Raw genomic sequence first — 21,860 nt, forward strand, 5'->3', positions numbered from 1 at the left:
CAAAATTTCACAATCATAATCACTAACCAATTCCAACCATCATCTTTGACGCATATTCAGTTCTTTCTGATGGAACAGATGTTGCAAGCTCTTATGATCTGTGAAAATTTGGCATTTCGTATAGATAGTGTCTCCATATTTTCAAAGTGAACACTACCGCCGCCAATTCCATATCATGAGTAGGATACTGTCTTTCATGATCTTTTAACTGCCTTGAAGCATAAACAATTACTTTTCCACATTACATCAGTACACAATCGAAACCCATTTTTGACGCATCACTATAAACCACAAAATCTTCCATCTCATCTAGCAATGATAGAATTGGTGCACTACATAACTTATTTTTTAACGTCTGAAAGGTCTGGGCTTGTGCTTCATTCCACTCATATTTCACATTCTTCTTTGTCAGCTTTGTTAATGGAGTAGCTATACGAGAGAAATCTTGTATAAACTTACGATAATACCCAGCCAATCCAAGAAAACTTATGATTTCAGTTGGAGTCTTTGGGGCTTCCCACCTTTCAATGGCTTCAATCTTGAGTGGATCCACTTTAATACCTTCTTTTGAGATAACATGTCCCAAAAACTGAACTTCTCGCAGCCAAAATTCACACTTTGACATCTTGGCATACAATCTCTCTTGTTTCAGCAATTCTAAGAGTAATCTCAAATGACGAGCATGCTCTTCTTTCGACCGAGAATATATCAAAATATCATCAATGAAGACAATCACAAATTTATCAAGATAAGAATGACATACCCTATTCACCATATCCATAAAAGTTGTAGGCGCATTTGTGAGTCCAAATGGCATAACCAGAAATTCGTAATGACCATAACGTGTTCGGAATACCGTTTTCGACACATCTTCATTCCAAATCTTCAATTGATGATAATCGGACCGTAAATTAATTTTTGAAAAATAAGTAGCCCCAACCAATTGATCAAACAAATCATCAATTCTTGGGAGAGGATACTTATTTTTGATTGTCAATTTATTCAGCTCCCGGTAATAGATGCACATTCTCATTGATCCATCATTTTTCTTTACAAATAGCACCGGCGCACCCCATAGAGAAGTACTTGGTTGGATAAAACCTTTATCTAATAATTCTTTCAATTGTCCTTTAATTCAGAAGGAGCTAATCTATATGGTGCACGTGCAACGGGTGCTGATCCAGGAAGTAATTTAATCTGAAATTATATTGTTCGATCCGGAGGTAGACTTATCAAGTCTTCTGGAAATACTTCTGGAAATTCTCTCACGACTGGAATATCCTCCATCTTTTCTTTCTCTTTCTTGATGTCAATAGCATAGGTAAGAAAACTATCACATCCTTTTTTTTACATATTTCCGAGCTTTTAACATCGAGATAAGACTGGAGTAACGATCTCGTCGATCCCCATAAATTACAACCTTCCCTTTTTTCGGTAAATCTATATGGATCATCTTTTCGTCACAAATTATGTTAGCTTGATTTTTAGCTAACCAATTCATGCCTATAATTATATCAAATTCCCTTAAAGGCAAAGGAAATAATTGTATAGGCACCTTACACCCTTCTATACTTATGAAACATTCATCTATTCTTTCCTTAACCGAAACTTCACTATCGTTTGCTGATTCCACAATTAAATCCTCACTTAACGCTTTAGATTCTAAATGTGCGTAGTTAGCAAACGACGGTGATACAAAAGAACGATTTGCACCCGAGTCAAATAAAACTTTGGCACATACTGAATTAACAAGGAATGTATCTATCACCACTTTAGGATGTTCTTTTACCTCGCCTCTCGTCATTTGAAAGGCTCTCCCTTTAGCATTTGACTCCCCACGTCTTATCTCTCATTGACCACTCGAGTTAACATGATTATCCACTGACCCATGACCTGTTGGAACATAACCAGATCCTCGGCCTCCAGAATATCCAAATCCTTGACCTCCAGCAAAACCAGACCCTCGTCCCTTAGCTTGTGGACAATCAGGATTGACATGTTGAGAGGAATTACAAGTAAAACATCTTCGCGTTATTCGACAGTCTCGAGCTATATGTCCTAGTTCCTGACAATTAAAACATACTTGCGACTTTGTATTACAATTTCCTTGATGTATTTTATGACATCATGAGCATGCCTTATCAGCAAACCTTGAGACGGGTCGATTCAAATTTTCCATAACCCTTGGTCTACGGAAATCAGTCATTGTAGCTTCCCCTTCTCTTTTATCTCCAACCCTTTCTTGTGGTTGTCTATTGATGTCTTGTTCCTGTATCTCGGCAGCATCAACTGTTGCTTGAAATGTCGTGGGCTTCTAGATATCACATATTTCCGGAGATTAGACTCCAAACCCCAAATATACTTTCTCACTTTACTTTTTTCAGATATAATATATGCTTCAGCAAACCGAGATTGTTCCATGAAAATTTATGTATACTGGCGGACTGACATGTTTCCTTGTTCAAGACAAAGGAAATCATGTTCTAGCTTTCGCACTGCTGCTTCAGGATAATATTGCATTTTAAACTTGATCACAAATTCCTCCCATAACATAGTTTTCAGAATATTTGGATCTGAACTCGACAAAACTTCCCACCAATATAAAGCACTTGATCTCAGACGGGATACAGCAAACATGACTTTATCTTCCTCTGCACTTTAACTGATCTGCAGACTTAACTCAATTTTTTTAAGCCAACACATGATTTTGACAGGGTCACGTTCACCAGAAAATTTAGGAGGTTTACAAGCAATAAACATTTTGATATCCCCTCCTTTATGAATGGAAGACGAAGCAAAGGGGTACAGATGTACCAGTTACCGGTGTACTAGCTCCGGCTTCTTCCTGTCGTTCAGGATCCCTCACTATTTCTGGATTATTTTGTGTCGCACGTCCCAACAAGTTCACCAAACTTTCTTGGAATTTTCCCAACTCAGCTGCCAGCATTTCCTGAGTAATAAATCCGGGATCAGGAATATTGTGTCCACCTCTTGTTCTTCCTCTTCCACGGCCAGACATTGAACTTTCTTGTGCCGATAATTCCTATTCCATACGAGTTTCTTCTCTAGTACTTCTCCCTCTTCCTCGACCCCTGCTACGACTTCGCGTCACTATTGTCATCATATTTTCTGGGTCTCCTCCTTGGGTTACATTTCTTCTTCCCCAACCTTTTCCTTAATCGGTAGAGGTCTTTTCCGATTGATTAGGATTTTCTGCCATTTCTCAATGTATGTCTATTTCTGTCACAATTAAACATATACGATTATTCACAAAATTAAAACATAATAACACGTTTATCCTCAAGTCTATCCATAACTCAAGATTATATCAGTCATATATAATCAATCTTTCTAATAATAGGTTCAGCTATAACATATTCCCATGTTCGTAGTGAAACCTATTATCATAACTTCCACGCCTCTAGTTTAAGTCTAAGTATTTCGCAAATACCTAGATCCCTTAAACTAAGGCTCTGATACCAACTATAACAACCCACAATTTCTACGTACAGATAATCTACATAATCATATCCATAAAACAAAATGTAATATTGTTTACAAAACATGGGCTAACAAAAACTTGGTTTAATACATTTATGTGCATCTAAATATCATCGTTCAAACTTTCCCCTTCCCTTTATCTTGCGATGTATGATGACCTGCAAAACAGGTTAGTCCAACAACTGAGCATTAGACCCAAAAGGTCTAGTGAGTGTACAAATCTCATATAAATAATTTACATTCCAAACTAACAGTTTAGAATCAAACTTGTACAGATACAAACATTTTATCTATAATTGTTATAGAACCTTTTCCTCTCGTGGTTACACCGCCATGTATTACATCTCTCTCGCGGTTACACCGCCATTTCATCTCTTTCGTGGTTTGAATCTATGACAAAATTGATAGTGGGACTTAATCAAATTTAGCCAGATAAGGAATCTGGTCATCACTGTCCGGATATCAAATCCGAACAATGACTTAGAAAAAATGAGGTAATCCAGACACGACTTGAGCGGTTTAGCTCTAAACCGGTTGATACCTTTGAGCGATTTAAGGTTACATCGGACAACCTTTACCCAGTTTAGAGAGTAAACTGGGTGACGCTTGGCCAGTTTAGAAATTACATCGGGCGAGTCTTAAGCGATTTAAGATGAACCCGGACACTTCTTGTCCGGTTTAGGTTATATCCGCACAACACCTTGTCTGGTTTAGGTTATATCCGCATAACACCTTGTCCGATTTAGGTTATATCCGCACAAAACCTTGTCTGGTTTAGGTGGAATCCGGACAGCACTTGTCCGGTTTAGGTTATAACCGCATAGTATGAAATGTAAATCATAGTAAACCCGTTCCAATAGCTATTGAATTGTATGCAAACAAGTAATACTCAAAGCGTAATGCACTCACCGTAGAATCAGAAATCTTAGCTTTATGTTTCCTCCCTTTTTAGCCGATGATGATAAAAATGAATAAGCTTTTGATCCAAAGAGTGTGTAAACTTTCTTTATAAAACTCCATTTACTACTTATAGTAGTATGGAAAATTTTGGGGGCGATGCATACCGCCGACTCCCTTTTCTCCCATCAAACCTTTAAATAAAAACTAAATGCACACTCACACACACACACTTAAGATACTTTAACCGCATATTACATATAGGGACCCTTATCTGGCAAGTCAAGATTCAGCATAAAAATGTCTATACTCTAATGACCCTTCAGGACTTCATATAAGGAGAACCTTGTTTCATGTTCGTTCCTTAGGAATGGTCYATCATTAGGATCAGAGAGCTTGAGTTTCTTCTTCCCACCTTTCTTCAGAGATAGCCTGTCAGGGACCCTGACATACGTGGACATCCTTTTGATGAGATTGCTGATGGCGTCCTCGATAATCGCCTTATGTCTTGACTTGGATCGCTCAATGGCTTGCCTAATCTCCATCCATTCGTTGTATCCATATCGGCCAAGGTAGGAAGGGTACTCGGTGATGGCATCGAGATTGTCGCTGGTGATGAGCATTGAGACCAGCGTTCCACCGTCTTTTGAACGTCCGCTGATGCGGACGGGCGGGGACTGATTCTCTTCTTCAGCTTTGCTTCGCTTCACCACTTGTCCTTTTCCACCAGCTTCAGGTTTTTCTCATGCTCAGCTTCTGTAATAGAAAGAAGTTTAGCCTGGGCTTGGACAGCGTTCACCTTTTTCTTGGACTTTCTCTTGGAGAGGACCTTCGTAGCTAGTGACTTGGACAGCTTTAAGCTGTCTTCAGTCTACTTTTGTTGAAGCTCTAGCTCTTCTTCAGCCCGCAATGCCTCGAGTCTTTCAGCTTCAGAAAGGTAATCAAACTCACCACCATTAGAGGTACGAAGATGAATTTTTACTCTAGTCTGGTCGAGTGACTCTTTTAGCTGAGTCATTTGCTGGTCGGTAGGAGCACTGGAGACAGAGTGATCAGGGACCCACTCCAGTCGACCGCAGGTGGTTGATGGAATTTGAAGTTGATACTTTGAAGTGATTACTACCTGAGAGGTACAATCTTCAAATAAAGGTTGTTGAGGGATATTGAACAATACCTTCAAGTTTCCTTCTTTAGCGACCGCCTTGCCTTTTGACTTGGGGTCCTGGTTCCTTGATGGAGCTGATTCACCTTCCCCTCGCTCCCCCTACGATGCAAAATCCTTAAGGTTGACTCCCTTGGTGGCGGTTGATGGCTTCTGGTACTTGATGGTAAAATCATCTTCATCATCATCGTCGTCATCACCATCTAGGTCACTTCCAGGGTCAGGGATGGTAGGTTGATCATCTTCATCGTCATCATCTTCATCTTCATCTTCATCATCATCATCATCATCATCATCAGCGGCATCAGCAGTGATGGAAGGAGCATCATCCCTAGGGATGGCATCGACTACCTCAGCTGGAACAACTTTGGTGATCGGGATTACAAGAGTAGCAACAGAAGAAGGAACAGCAGCAGCATCAGATGAGCCACCAGCATTGGACCTTATCTCCCCCTCTCTAGCTAAGACTTGAGAGAATTGGCCAGAGAATTCATCCAAGCACCGACACTGGAGAACCATTACATCCTCTAGCCTTGACAAAGCACCAGCTAGAGTTGTCGTTGCGTCACGCGTCTCATTGAGCTAGGCGCGATCATCGGCAGAGAAAGAAGGTGGGATCACTGGAGCTGATTGACGGACAGCATCTAGGATCTACTAAAGAAGTCCAGTCTGCTGAACATTGAGAACCTGAGCATCGTCAGCCCTGCTGGAGAGAGCAGCAATGGCATCGGTGTTGGCTAGAACAACTTCTTGGAGAGTCAGGAGATGACTCTAACTTCTTGAACGTCTGCTTGAATAATGAGGAAGTTCGCATCAAGGTTAGCCTGGTGGGGCATCTTCTGGTGGACTTCAGTTATCCTGCAGAGAACTGAATCAACAGCGGGGAGGAGAAGTTTGATATTAGATGCCATATCATAGTCATCATCAATCTCTTCATCCCTTCCATCTTCTTTCTCACCCCTATCCTCTTCCTCTTCCTCAGCATCAGGCTGATGCGTAGAAGAAGGACCTGCAAGAGAGGAAGTGTGAGCAAAAGGCTCAAGGTTAGTAGAAATGAAAGGGTAGGAAGATGGAGTACCAGCAATGGCATCCAAAGGATTATCACTGGCGTGAGCAAAGATGTTGTTGAGAGGAAGGACATCTGTATACTAAGGAGCATCGAGAGGAGCAACCTCAGGTCCAGTGGTGTATGTCTTAGTATCAGATAGGACAGTCGCTGATACATCATCGACATGTGTAAAGACCAAAGAAGGAGGAGAAGAGAAAATGGTTGAGAAGAGATGTGAGTGTTCAGCGGTGGCGGTGCTGATATTCACACCTTTAGTGATTTGGGTCACTGAGGCAGTTGGGGTAGGTACCACTGATACGACTGTGATGGGAGAAATCACTGAAGAGCTAGGAGGGTTAGCTAAAGGTGCCTTGGGGTTAAGGCTAGTTTCAATAGCTGAAACCTTTCGAGAAGCTTCAGCCAGAGACGTGGCTGTTCCCTTTTTGGACTTCTTGGCTCTCTAAGGAGAACCAATAGTTGGTTGAGAAGGTCGTTTTGAAGGGATTTTGGTGGCTCGGCTGGACTCGGGGGGGTTACCCGTGCTCTGGCCACCTGAGGAGAAGAGGTAGTGATGGACACAATAGAAGTTAGCGCCACATCACTGTCCCGCAACTTATGATCCAGAATCCTGGATTGAAGCTTGGAAACATGAAGGTTTCCCTCCGTGGAGTAATTATCTCCAAAGATCTTTGCAAATACCATCGAAAGGAACCTGGTGTAAGGCACCACCTTTTCTCGCTGGCGCTTGTTCAACTTGTGCACCAGGTCTCGAAAATGACTGCAACATAATTTATATTGCGATGCTGAATCGTAGATACGCCTATGGTCAAGGCGATCCTAGAGGCCTGGTCCTGGCCTCTAGTTTTTCCACCCATAAACTGGATGAAATGAGAGAATAGGTATTGCCAGACAGCTGACATCCTATTCTTCTCAATCTTGGACAAGGACTTCACGGGAGCATTTGAGTCCTTCTTCGTTGGCCATTGATAGCCAATGGCGTCGAGACACTCGATGATCTTGGCTGTTATGGGTTCGCTGTCGTAGGGGCCTTTGGGAAGGCGAAGAGCCGTCCTTAAAGTATTGACGCCAAACTTCACTTCCATGCGGTTGAAGGTGAAGTTGACCTGCTCCACTTGGCGTCCAGGCTTGACCTCGACATCGATGACTTCAGCAGTGAACCAGAACTGCTGAAGAAGTTCTTTCACCATGATGGGATCATGGTTGAGTGCAAAGCCCAGCGACGACTACTTGAGGAAGTCGGCCGCTTCTTGATAGTTCGCCTTGGATGAGGGGATATCCAACAAGGCAATGTGGTTGTTGGCCTTGAAGGATACCTCATCGAGAGAGAAGTTGACATTCTTAGCGGCCATCTATTTTAATAATAAGAATAAGATAAAACAGGTTGTTAGTAAAAGAAAAACCAAGATTGTTTGGGAGAAGAATATAGAAAAGTTTTTGAAACGATAAAAACTTCTTTTGAAAAATCCTTAAAGAATATTTAGGGTTTTTCAAGTAGAATGTGTATACAAAAACAAGATTATAACCAAGAAAGAGTTGATTACATAATCTTTGTTGTTTAGTGTATTAAGAGAACAAGGTTCTTAAAACAGATTAAACATTTCTTATAACAAAAGATAAAGAAGAAAAAGATATAGACCTTAATGGTTTGGAGAGTAAAGGTCAAAAAGAGTTTTAAGATTGAGAGAGTTCTTGCTGGGGAGAATCTTAGTAGAGGTTCGTCTAAGAATTTTGAAAGCGTAAAGAAAAAAATGGAGAAGAAGTCTCATATTTATAGGTAGGAGGAGAGAGAAGGAATATGAGAGGGTAAAAAGACGACGGTTCGGGAAAGTGGTCATGATGAAAATACCACGTTCTCATCCATTATTGGATGACATTAAATGAGGTAGCTTAATGATAGAACCTTTTGCGCGTCTCAAAGCGTTGCGCATAGTAAATAGAGAATGTCGTCATTAAGACGGTTCATTAACTATTTTCTTTTAAAAACAAAGGGTTTTTAAGAAAACGAAGAGTCGTACAGTGTTTAACTAAACACTGATAAGACCGTTAAAAACATTTTATCACTAAAGTTGAAAGACTTCAGTAAGGGTTTTAAGGCATTAGTGACAGTGATAAGAGAATCACTGAAACTGGCATTTAAAAACAAACTTTTTAATCACTGATTGAGAAAGGTTCAGTGATCGTTTTTTATTTTTAAGAGAAGTATAAAGATATACTTATAGATATGGTCAGTGATAAGAGAATCACTTAAACCAACTTTTAAAACTTTGGTCACTGAAGAAGAAAAGTTTCAGTAAGGGTTTTAAGTCGAAGAAAAGAGAAGAGTAATCATACCTGAGAGAGAATAGATATATTTACTCAAAAGTTCAGTGTCAGAGATAGAGCACTATATCATTTCACTTACTGAGTGATGTTTAATGGCTGAAGATTAATCTTCAATGTTTAACATCCCCAATTCGCTGATCAAGATGTTGAATCTTGTCTCATCAAGAGGCTTGGTGAAAAGGTTAGCGAGTTCATACTCAGTTGGAACAAAGTGAAGTTCAATATCACCATTCATAACATGGTCTCTAATAAAATGATATTGGATCTCAATATGTTTGGTCTTGGAGTGAAGTACAGGGTTGTTTACAATAGCAATAGCACTAGTGCTATCACAATAGATAGGAACCTTTGAAAACTGAAGATCGTAGTCCATCAGCTTGTTTTTCATCCAAAGAATTTGGACACGGCAACTACCAACAGCTACGTATTCAGCTTCAGCTGTTGATGTGGACACTGAATTTTGCTTTTTGCTTGTCCAGCTCATCAACTTTCCACCCAGAAGCTGACAGCCTCCAGTGGTGTTTTTCCTATCAATTTTGCAACCTACAAAAGCACTATCCAAATAACCGATTAGGTCAAAACCTGAACCTTCAGGGTACCAAAGACCCATGTTAGGAGTTTCATTAAGATATCTGAATATGTGTTTGACAGCGATCAGATGGGATTCCTTTGGTTCAGCTTTATATCTTGTACATAAGCAAGTGGAGTACATGATATCGGGTCAAGTAGTTGTTAGATACAGCAGGGAGTCGATCATTCCTCTATAAACAGCTATGTTTACAGGCTTTCCATTTGGATCCTTGTTGAGAGAAAGTGGAGGAGCCATTGAAATCTTCATAGATGAACTGTTGGATAAATCAAACTTCTTCAGCATGTCTCGAATATACTTACTTTGGTTGATAAAGAAACCTTTATCTGTTTGTTTGAACTGGAGACCTAAAAAGAATGTTAGTTCTCCCATCATGCTCATCTGATATTCTTTCTTCATGCGTTCAGCGAAACAAAAACATAAAGAGGGATTACTGGAACCAAAAATAATATCAACGACATAAATTTGGACTAGAATGATGTGACCCTTAACTTTCCTAAAAAATAAGGTTTGGTCAGTCTTTCCACGAGAGAATTTCTCAAAGATGAGAAAAGAGAAAAGGATATCATACCAGGCATAAGGAGCCTGTTTTAGTCCATAAAGAGCTTTATCCAACCTATAGACATGGTTTGGATACTTAGGGTCAAGGAACCCTGGAGGTTGTTCAACATAAACTTCATCTTGAAGTTTCCTATTAAAAAAACGCTCTTTACATCCATTTGAAGTCTCTATGGGCAGCAAAGGCTAAAAAGAGTCGAGTTGCTTCGAATCAAGCCACTGGTGCAAAGGTCTCGTCATAGTCGATCCCTTCTTCTTGTCTATAACCCTGAACAACAAGCCGAGCCTTGTTACGGGTTACCACACCATCTTCATCCAACTTATTGGATAGACCCATTTGGTGTCTATCACTAATTTGTTAGATGAACGTGGACAAGGTACCAGACTTTGTTCCTATCAAACTCACTGAGCTCTTCTTGCATGGCAAGGACCCAACTAGGGTTAGAGATAACATCATTGATTTTCTTGGGTTCAACTAAAGAGAGAAAGTTGATAAAGAGACAGATATTACCCAGACCACGAGGTGTCTTGATACCTACATCTGGATCACCAAGAATTTGATGAATTGGATGGTCTTTTGTCCATCGCTGAGCCGGTAGAGGAATTTCATCTGAATAAGCGAGTTCAAGAACAGACGATGAGGCTTCAGCTGCAGTATCTTCAGCAATAGGGACTATCGCCAAAGGAGCCTCAAATTCAGCGACTAAAACAGGTTTAGAAACTGAACACATTTCATTCATTGATGGATCAGTGATTGAAGTAGAAGGAGGAACACAGCTAATGGGCACGGTAGTGATCTCTAAAGAAGATCCATTGGAGTGACTAGTTGTAACTAGAATGAGGAGTGGATCATCTTCAGCTTCAGGAGATTCAGTGTTGAGAGGAGCACTGTAGGAAGCTTCAGGTTGTCCATAGTTAGAGAACATCTAGTTTTCTAATTCATCCTCATCATTTAAGATGGGTATTGAATTAGCTGATTGAGATTCATCAAAGGTGACATGAATAGATTCCTCTATCGTCTGTCTTCGTTTGTTGAATACTCTGAAGGCTTTGGATACAGAAGAATATCCAAGAAAGATTCCTTTATCAGCTTTGGGATCGAACTTTCCAAGTTGGTCGCGATTGTTGAGAATGTAACAAGTAGAACCAAATATATGAAGAAAACTTATAGAAGGTTTTCTTCCATGAAAAAGTTCATAGGCTGTCTTCTTGAATCATTTCACGATCAGCGATCGATTTTGAGTGAAACAAGCGGTGTTGACAGCTTCAGCCCAGAATTGAGTAGGGAGATGGGATTCGCTGAGCATTGATCGAGCAGCCTCAATGATTGTTCGATTTCGTCTTTCAGCGACCCCATTCTACTGAGGAGTTCTCACTTAAGAGAAGTTGTGAGAGATTCCCTTGTCCTCAAAGAAGTTATCCATAGTACTGTTTTTGAATTCAGTGCCATGGTCACTTCTAATAGATCGTACTTTAACATTGTTGAGTACTTCTATTTTCTTCATGAACGAAATCATTTCTTCAGGAGCTTCATCTTTGGATCTGAGAAAGAAGACCCAAGTGTACCTAGCATACTTATCAACAACGATGAGTGTGAACTTCTTTCCAGCTAAGGATTACACGTTGACTGGACCAAAGATATCCATATGCAAAAGCTGAAGAGGTGCAGTCACTGAAGAGATTTTCTTAATCTTGAAGCTAGCTCTTGTTTGTTTTTCTTTTTCACATGCTGAGCAAAGAGATTCCTCTGCAAAAGAGTGTTGAGGAAGACCAGTGAAAAGATCATTTCTTGACAGCTCGCTGAGTGTCTTGAAGTTGAGATGAGAAATCTGTTTGTGCCATAGCCAGTTAATGTCTGACGAGGCTTTAGAGAAGAAGCAGCTATTCAGTGAGAGAGGAATTCATATTGATGATATATATATTCTCTAGACGAGAACCGGTTAAGGCAACCTTATCATCTTTGTCAAGGATGTGACATGAATTCTTAGAGAATTTAACTGTATAATCTTTATCACACAGTTGACGGATGCTAAGAAGATTGTGCTTTAGTCCTTCAACATATGCAATGCGTTTGAAAGTTGTTGCACCATTGGTTAATATACCAAAACCTCTGGTATATCCTTTTCCGTTACCACCAAAGGTTACGGAAGGTCGTCTTTCTTCCTTAAAATGAGTTAGTAGATATTTATCTCCAGTCATATGTCTTGAACATCCTCTATCAAGATACCATTTATCTTTGACGTCCTGCACAAGGAAACAAATTAAGAATGCTATTGGTACCCAACTACTGGGGTCCAGCTTTGTTAGAGGCTTCATCCACTGGAACTGAAGAATCAGTATCAGTAGATGACATCACTAAACCTGAAGAGGTTTGAGTGGAGAAAGGAACAACCTGTGACACTACTAAAATAGTTTCAGTGGAAGTCTTCACTGAGCTTGACGAAGAGGCTTCAGTGGTTAGAACTACAACTTCTGATGCTGACGACTTTTCAGCAGGAGTGGTCTTCGCTGAGCCTGAAGAAGAGGCTCCAGCGAATTTCTTCACTTTGGTTGCTTTTGCAGCCATAGTTGATGATTTTACCTTGGTTGATTTCTCAGCCTTGGCAACTTTCATGCCCTTAGCTGGTGAACCAGCCTTGGTGGCAGAAGGACACTTGCTGGCAATATGTGTTTTCTCACCACAGTGTTTACACTTCCTAAAGCTTAGGGTAGCTTTAGGGCCAGGAAGTATCAGATTTGAAACGGGACCAGCTCCAAGGATTCCCTTCTCATTGGTTCTCGGAGGAACCTTTGAGGAATTGGATTCCTTAGGTGAAAAGTTCACCTTGAGCTGAGACTTGGATTTCTAAGAAGGTTCAGATTTCCTAGTCCCTGAAGAAGAAGCTTTACAAGCTTAAGGAATAGACCTTGATCTATTAGACTTGTTAGACTTCTTAGGAAGGGGTGTTGTGACAATGGATTTACCTTTGTCTTTGCAACCAGAACTCGAAGGAGTTTCTTCAAGATGACTCTCAGAAAGAGAAGACTGAGAGGAAGAAGTGTTGGGAATAGAAGAGACAAAGGTGCCAAATTTAAGCATGGACCTGTCTGTAACACGTTCTTCCTGATCATAGGAGAATCCTAGACCAGTTGTTATCTTGGCGGGGATCTGAGCGTTAATGATCTCAGAGGCTTTGATGGAAGCTTTACACCACCCTTCAATGGTAGCTTTCTCAGACTTAAGTTCAGCGATTGCTCGTTCACGCTCAGCGATAGCCTTCTCAATTTCAACAGTGATGGTTTGGTTTACAATAACCTGATCTTTAAGATTTTTCTCGACAGAGGTCAGTTCTCGGAGGAACCTTCTCATTTCTTCTTTCGATTTGCCATTGAGAGCATTGTAAAGGTCAACCGTCAACGTATCCAGTACAGAAATACTAGAAGAAGAAGAGGATTCATTCAGGGAACATACATGAGTAGTAAAAGAGGTAGATGGCTCAGAGAATGTAGATGCTTCTGAAGATCCTTCATCTGCATCTATGGCCATCAAGCAGATATAGGTTGTATCATCTTCATCAGAAAATGATTCATCGGATGATTCAGCCCAGTCATGCTCTTCAGCGACAAGGCACTTAGCCTTTCGCTGGTTGTTCTTCACCCTTTTATATTTCTCCTTCAGTTTTAAGTACTTTTCATCTTTAGTCCTGAAGAAAGAAGGAGCTTTAGAAGATGGCGTCGCAGCTTTCTTCGATTTGCATTCACCTGCAAAATGTCCGGGCTAGTGACAGTTGTAGCTGACAGCTGAAATCTTGTCTATTCTTTCAGACTTTTGCTTTTCCCTGAGGGACAGCTGAGGAGATCTGCGGAAGTTGCTTTTGCTTACGAACCTCCTGAAAGACTTAGTCAGGTGGGCCAGGGATTCATCAAAATTTGCTAAATCAGATTTTGGAATATCCTTAGAGTTAAAAGAGTTTATCTTTGTAATAACAACAGGAGGAAGAGAAGAGACAAAAGGGGTAGAAGAAGTTTCAGCTGAAGAAGCTTCAAAGATCAAAACTAAAGGAGAGCTTTTCATTTCCCTGGAATCTTTTACCAGATTCCTCTTCAGTTGACAAGATTGCTCATGGTTAAGCAGAATCTCGTATAAAGTAGAGAGAGAAAGAGTGGACATGTCATTGGACATCTTGAGACACATGGAAAAGGTGTCCCAAGACTCAGGAAGACATTCCAGAAACTTAGTTAAAGTTTTAGAATTGGAATATTCCCTGCCGACAGCCCTAAGATCAATAAGGAGACAATTAAAATGTTGATGTACTTCGGACAGCGTCTCAGACTTTCCATATAAAAAGCTTTCGTATTGTCACTAAATTGAACTTTCTGGTTTCTTGAACCTGAGTGGTTTCTTCATATTGAACACAAAGTGTGTCCCACATGGATTTAGAAGAATTGAGCTTCATCACGGAGTGATAAATCTCTTCCTGTCTATAGCTATCTTCTTCTTGTCTTCATCGCTCCACTGATGAGTGAGCTTTGGAATATGCCGTTCAGGAATCGCGGCAGTCGTAGCTGTTGTTGGAACAGCCGGAGCAATAGCAAATGGAATATATGGTCCATTTTCTATGTAATGCGGAATTTCAGGATCCATACCTTCAAGAAAGAGGGACATCCGGTTCTTCCAGAGACTAAAGTTGTCACGGACGAACCAGGGAGGTTTGGCAAGAGAGCCATTGTCTTTTGTGTGTGTGTGTTTGTAATTTGTAAAGCCATTTGAAAGAAGTAAAGTTATCTAAGGAAAGAGATAAACTAATGCAGAAAACGGCTAAACAGATTAGAGAAGAGAGAACACTGCTCTAATACCACTTGTTGGTCCCTTGAGTGTCTACAAGATAAGTAAAACAGTTTGTAAAAGGAGGTGAATACAAACACAATATTTTCAAATTTAAAATGTATATTGATAAAGAAGATCAATACAAATTTTACAAGACTGTTTGCGGAAAGATAAGGTAAGAAAACCTATCTAAACAATCTTTGGTTATACACAGATTCATAGCAAATGAGAAAAGAAATGATGTAAGAAAAGTTCTTTTACTTAAGCTAGGAAATGCTCAAAGTAAGAATTAGGTTTAGAGAGTGAGTTGCGCGTACTCTGCATAGAGAAGAAACACTTATATTCATACCCAGTGCATGAAATGTTCATTTAATGTAAAATGGTAGGGTTAGAGTGCGTGTCAGGTCTTAAGAGGAAGGCTTGTCCTTTGCTATAGTGAATAGTACAAAAAGCACTATTCATGAGCAGACATCCTTATCTAAAGTTGGTGGGCAATAGATTCAACTAGTCGGCTCCGTACCGTACCAAAGTTTAGAAGGGTATGGGTTTGTCCTTTGTGTGTATGAGGACAAGACAACAACAATCGTTCTAAGCAAGCTTCTTTGATCACTGAATGCTGGAATAACCTGGAGGTCTCTTCAGCATTCGCTGAGGCTTGAGCAGTCTTCACACATATGTAGACAGGCTTGTAATCACTGAGTACCTCTTCAGATCACGTACTCGCCAGTTCCTAATCTTCAGTTTCAGTCTTCGACATTAGCTTAAGGTTCTTTGGTGTGAGTGTTGTCTTCTTGAAATATTGTTGTCTATGATTAAATTACAATACAAGTTCTTCAGCGATCACTAAACAGGCTCATTGATGATCGCTGGAACTGAAAAGACAGAAACATAAATACAACGTATAAGTGAAAAGGGATTATCATCAAATCACTGAGAGAGATGATCAACATTAACCTCATGCCCTTGTCTGTTTTCAACACCTTAGGTATAAGAGAGGCTAGACCCACCACTGTTACCCTGCAGTTGGCCAATAGAACCATTGTTTATCCAAAAGGTAAGATTGAGGATGTCTTAGTTCAAATTGACAAATTCATATTTCCAGCTGACTTCATTATTCTAGATTTTGAGGCTGATAAAGATATTCCTATCATCTTAGGAAGACCATTCTTAGACACCGGCGGAACTTTGATTGTGTTGGAACCCAGATACTCTTAATTCAAGTAAACATAGTTTATAAATAATAAGATTGAAACACGAACAGTGTATAACAAATGATTAAGTGAAATATTTAAAATTTATAAGAACAGTGAAAGGACTTGAATATGTCGAATGTTTTTATTAGAAGAAAGCAAAGAACAATCAATCTAAAACGTAATCTCACAATAAAATAGGTATAATATAAGTCGGCACTTTCAGGTAATTTGAACTTGAGGAGGAAGCCTCCTTATATACGCCTGGGTCTAACAACTATATTATAATTAAGGCTTGAATCTCTGAGTTGCCGAGTTTGCGTCCTTATCTTTGACTTCCCTTGAAAAGTGGAACAAACTAGGTCAAGCCGCCTCAAATCTATTAGATGCTTGCGAGAATGTCTGGGCTTACACGCACGTTCCATGGAGAAGGTGACCAGAAGCTCTGCATGTACTACACAGAAGTTCTGCATATGCAGAGGCTCTGCATGTACTATGTAAAGGCTCTGTGTCTTGAAGTGTAGATTTGCATCAAGCACTTATGCTTTTTGGCGCATAAGGCTTGATCGTCCATGGAGATTGAGCGCGAGCTCTGTATGAATGAAACCTTCACTCTTTGAGTAAGAGCTCTGGTTCTTGACCTCTTCTGCATGAGAGCTCTTGGTCCAGACCGCTTCAATAGACTAAGTGGGTCTAACAATCTCCCCCTAAGTGTAAATAAGGCAGGCTCTTACTTGAATTGAAAACATTGTCTAGTCAAAGCCAGAGGTTAAAAGGAACCTCTGTTTTACATTCACTATCTAAAAAGTACAATATGATTAAAAGGAAATTACATTGACTTAAAAGATAAAAAGTTTACAAAAAATAAAGTCTAGATGTTTTGAAGTTTGATAAACCTCCTAAGAAGTTCTCGAAACTCCAGCATGTTGTGGATTGACCTTATGATAATTTTTTCTCTTTCTTTCGCTCCAGGGGAGGTATCTCTGCTCCTAACTAAGTTATCTCTAATGTAGCGCAGAGTAGGGTTAGAGTACTTGTAGTTCTGGTCATCGCGAAAAAATATCTTCTTTCCTTGTGCATTTCGAAAGACCACCCCCACCTCTGGTTCCACCAACACAGTTCATAAAAGAATGCTATTGATGCCCTGCAGATCTTCGTTTGGTGCAGCGATGCTCAATTGATTCATTCCCAGGTCCAGAGCTAGTTGAAAGTCAAAATTGCATCTGAACTCGAGTAGGTCTGTCATTGTCTGTCGTATAGTAGAGTTGGCCACAGCATATTTGAGCCCCTTATCCTTCTTATGATCCATGAAGAAATACAGAGATAGAAGATCCCACATATTATGATTTATAAGATCACAATCTATGAACGTGCAAATCTGTCTGCAAGACCTCTCCATCGTATACTCATGGAAGACGATCTGATTGTGCGCAAAGGTATGTTTCTTGATGTCGAGGATTTGCTTGATTCCATCGACAAAGTGGACTACATAGATAGGCTGTGTGTAGTGATTTAGGAACCTCCGCCTGATGTCCTCTTGGACCATTGGATGGAGATTTATCTTGATGACCGGTGTCTCATCTCGCAGGTTGTAAAGAAACTGGTAGATATCTTTGATGTCTGCCTTGTCCTTTATTGGATTGTCTAGGGGTGTTGGCGCCATCATTGCATCCATGCTATCCTTGATCTTTTGAACTTGATCAGAGATTTTTTTTTTTGCCTGCTGCTTGTGCCTTCTTCTGCTCTTGTTGGTTTGACAGGGACCCTCTGCCTCACAGCCGGAGTGACTGCTCTGGTCCCTTGAGCAGGGACCCTAGCTCTGTGTGTATTCTTTGTTGGTGGAGGAGCAGTTACTGTGACGCCTTCAAGAGGAACGGCAACAAGAATGGCCAAGATTGTTGGATTGGCCACATTCACTACTACCACCTCTTCTTTTTCTCGCTCTCTTGTTGTTGGAACAGCAGTGTCCATGGCATACTCTGTTAATGAAGACAGAGCCGGTTCTGAGTCAGATGAGACGTAGACGGATAGGAGTTAGATTACGTCTTTATTCTTTTGTTGCCATGCTGGCTCTGCTTGGGATGCCATGGGCATCTTTCCTTTTCTAAGCGCCTTTGTGCGCTGGCTGACCTTGTGCTCTCTACCTTGAAGAATCTTGCTCTGGATGGCGTGGGGCAGAGGCAGATGGAGTAGAGGGGGCAGCCCTTTGTGTAACACTTCGAGCGGCAGAGGACTGATTCTCCCCCTCTTGACGATTTTGAGGGCCAGACAGGTCTGGGTCCTCATCATCGTCAAGCCTCCTTCGTTTGGATGCCTCGGTATATAGAGTTGGGTTTATTCTTCTTTTCGGCCTTTGCTCCTCTGCTTGGGGCAAGGATTTGATTTTTTCCTCAAAAATCTTGAGAAGCTCTTTTGCATCATCCCCAAAACATTGAACCTCTATGTCCATGAGGTAGTTGAATGCAGCTAGAGAACGCCGGATCGATTCTACTGCCTCCGTGGCTTTGCTATTGAAGTCCGATGTGAAACTTGCCACCTTCTGGAGGAGCTTGTGACCCAGAGCATTCATTGCACCCTGAGTGACATAGTTTACAGGTACATTAAGAGGGATGAGCGCCTGGGCATCATGAGATGAAGTGGAAGCTTCATCCTTCTTAATGCATGCTATGACCCTTTGCAGGGCCTCTACATTCTTTGTCATCAATTCCTGGAGAGTATCGAGTCGAGAAGCATTTGTCAATGTCTCAGCCCTTAATACTGCTAAGGATGCTCGTATCTCATCCAGAGCAGATACAGAAGGTGATGGTTCTGCACGGGCCATGTTGAGTTTTAGCTTTTCCAAGGAGCACAACAAAGTGGTGGCAAAGGACTGGAACTTGTCCCTTGTGACATATGCTTTTGGGGTAACCTCTGGCTCAACACATGGGCCAGATTTAGTCCTCATTCCAAGGACACCTTCTTGCTCGACTTGATTGATATTAGTCAAGGAAGGATTTTCAGTAGATCCTTGTAGCTCTCCTTGAGGAGAAGTCACTACTGTTGTTATGTCATCAAAAGTATCCAAGGCAGGTTCAGAGCCAGCCAGAGGACTCTACATGAGTGGACAAGGAGATTGGTCAAGAATCATCATGTCTTGTGCACCTAACCCTTGCTCTAAACAAGGTGGGGAATCTACATGTGTAGAGGAAACGATTTCCTCTGTATGGGATAGTGGTGTGATGTGGGGAGACATATCACTTATTCTTTCAAAGGTTTCACCCTTTTGAGAGGGTGATCCCTGATACATGGCTTCCCTTTGGCAGATGTAGGGATACATAACAAGAGGCAGATGCGACCTCTGGTTAGTTTGGCAGGTTAAGGTTCGAGGTGTGCACCTCTGTTTCAATGACCTCTGTGTCTCGACCACTGGAGTCAGATAATGTGTTTGCACTAGGAGTTGGGCTAGGGAAGTATATGTGCCTATTCATCATCCTAGGTTGCTCTGGCTCGCCCTGAGGCATAGCAGCTTCTGCAGCTCCTCCTTTTTCTTCTTCTTCACTCTCTTCACTTCCATCACTTGAAGTATATGACCCAACAGCATCATCAAAGTGCTCTTGGTCATTCTCTTTGTCAAAGCTAGAGGAGTGCTCCAAGCCTTGATTGGCTTCTTCTTCTGCTCTGATTCTTTCTTGTTCCTCGAGACGAGCAATCTCTGCCTGTCGTGCTCTCTCTGCTCGCTCTTCCTCTTCTTTCAAATGAGCAAGTTCTGCCAGTCGGGCTCATTCTGCTTGATCCTCCTCTTCATTCCTCTTTGTCTCCTTCTCCACTCTCTTTTTCTTTGCCTCCTCTCTCTTTTTTTGTTTCTTTCTCTCTTTTTCCAATCTTAGCTCCTCCTCGTCTTCCTGAGGCCTTAGAGTGTCCTTTGTTCCCTCATCCTCTTGGGTTATTCCTATGCGTTCTGGGGTTCGAGGCACTGGTTCTAGTGCCTCACGTGCACGTCTATACGCTCTTCTCACCTCCCTCGTCTTCATATAGGCAAAGAGCTTCATTGGAATTGGCCTCTCTAACATGTAGCCCTCTTTGTTGACGGTGGGCTTGTAGTGGGTGAGCACATTCACTTTGTGCACAGGCAGACGTCCCACGTCAATGTTGTTGTCATCGAGAACGGGTCTTAGAAGAAGACCCAAGAAGCGGGGAAGCAATTCCTTTCCTTTGGCCACCTCTTGGCATTTCTTGGCGACAACAGCCTTGAACTCTGTGTAGAGTATCAAGCAGTAGTCCAAAGATAAGTCGAAGAAAATGCCATACAGAATCTGGAGAATGTTGGTAGAGCACATGTCTAAGCTTCCAATCTTTCTTGTCAGCGATCGATTCACCAATGTGAACATGGTGTTCCACATTGGGGGCAGGTATTGGCGACGATATTGAGATGGGTATTGGATGGCTTTGTTGTACCCCAAGAACTTCAAGAATGAGACGATTTCATCCCCAGATGGGAGAGGGGCATATTCATTCAGCCCTAGGTCAGTCTTGGTAGGCATTTGTAGAACACGAGAGAACAGGGACCTCGAAATGCGAACATTGATAAACTTCTTTGAATATGGAACATAAAAGTCTCCAACAATTCCTTGTTGGGAGTTAGTATTGGAGCAGGTTTGCCAAAATTTCTGGATGAATCTTTCAGGTACAAGATCATCTGTGTTCGTCAAAGCAGGGTTCAAAAAGTGGTGTTGAAGGATATCAATAACAGGGTGAAATTTTTGGTCAAAGTTTTCTAGAGAGAGTTGAAGGGCCTGGTTATTGGGTTTGAGTGGAAGAGGAACCATGTTTTGGCTGGTTTCCTCAACGGTCATTAGGGTAGTGGTGTGGGTTTGAGAGTTTCCAAATTCGGAAGACGACATGGTTGCAGGTTTTTGTGAAAAAGGAAGGGTTTGAAAAGCTAGGGTTTTTCAAGAATTGGTTCTTAATTCTTTAAATGGGTGGAAGAAAAGGTTTGATTGACTTACTTGATGAACGAAGACGAAGAATCCACCACAGATTGCAGTTCCAGAAAATAGTTTTAAAGCTTGAAGGAATGTGAATTGTGGTTGTGGAGCTTTGAAGACGACGAATTCTTTAAAGATCTTTGTAAGCGTAAAAAGGAAATTGGGGAAAATAAATTGTTTAAATAGGAAAAAGGAAAGTACTCGAGTGGATTGTGCCCCCAATCGTCAGAAAACTGAAGCGGTTTTCTCACCACCTGTGGGGAGCGGCCACGTGGCCTGCCAGCTACAAATGGCGCCTCCCGAATTCGAAAAATTAAAATAACAGGTGGTGACGCTTAGTTAGATGAAAGCTATTAAAAAATTTTAATAAATAAGAACTGTACGACTTTTTATTAAAATAATATATTTTCAATCTTCAAAAAATTTAACAAGTGTATATACTCTGGTCTATATGAAACAACAACCATTAGACAGAAGCTCTGTATTAGAATACAGAGTTGTTGTGTTTAGATTGTGTAGAGTACTACATAAGAGAGAACATACCTTAGAATCTCATACAGAGACTCATGGTTGGTCTATACATGTCCTCTGTCTAGATAACTTGTTATGTTTAGAGGTAGAAGCTTTGTATAGTACATACAAAGGCTCTGTCCTATAATCATAAAAGTTTTGAAGCAGAGGCTCTGTATAGTACATACAGAGGCTCTGTATGATTTTATGATCTAACGCTCCCCCTCGACTTGAGCTCTGCTGATCTGCTCCCCCTTGAACTATGCTTGGATCATCTATGATAAGTTGCAC

The sequence above is a fragment of the Cynara cardunculus genome (assembly GCF_001531365.2).
Source record: "Cynara cardunculus var. scolymus isolate 2C chromosome LG 4, CcrdV1, whole genome shotgun sequence".
Taxonomy (NCBI): domain Eukaryota; kingdom Viridiplantae; phylum Streptophyta; class Magnoliopsida; order Asterales; family Asteraceae; genus Cynara; species Cynara cardunculus.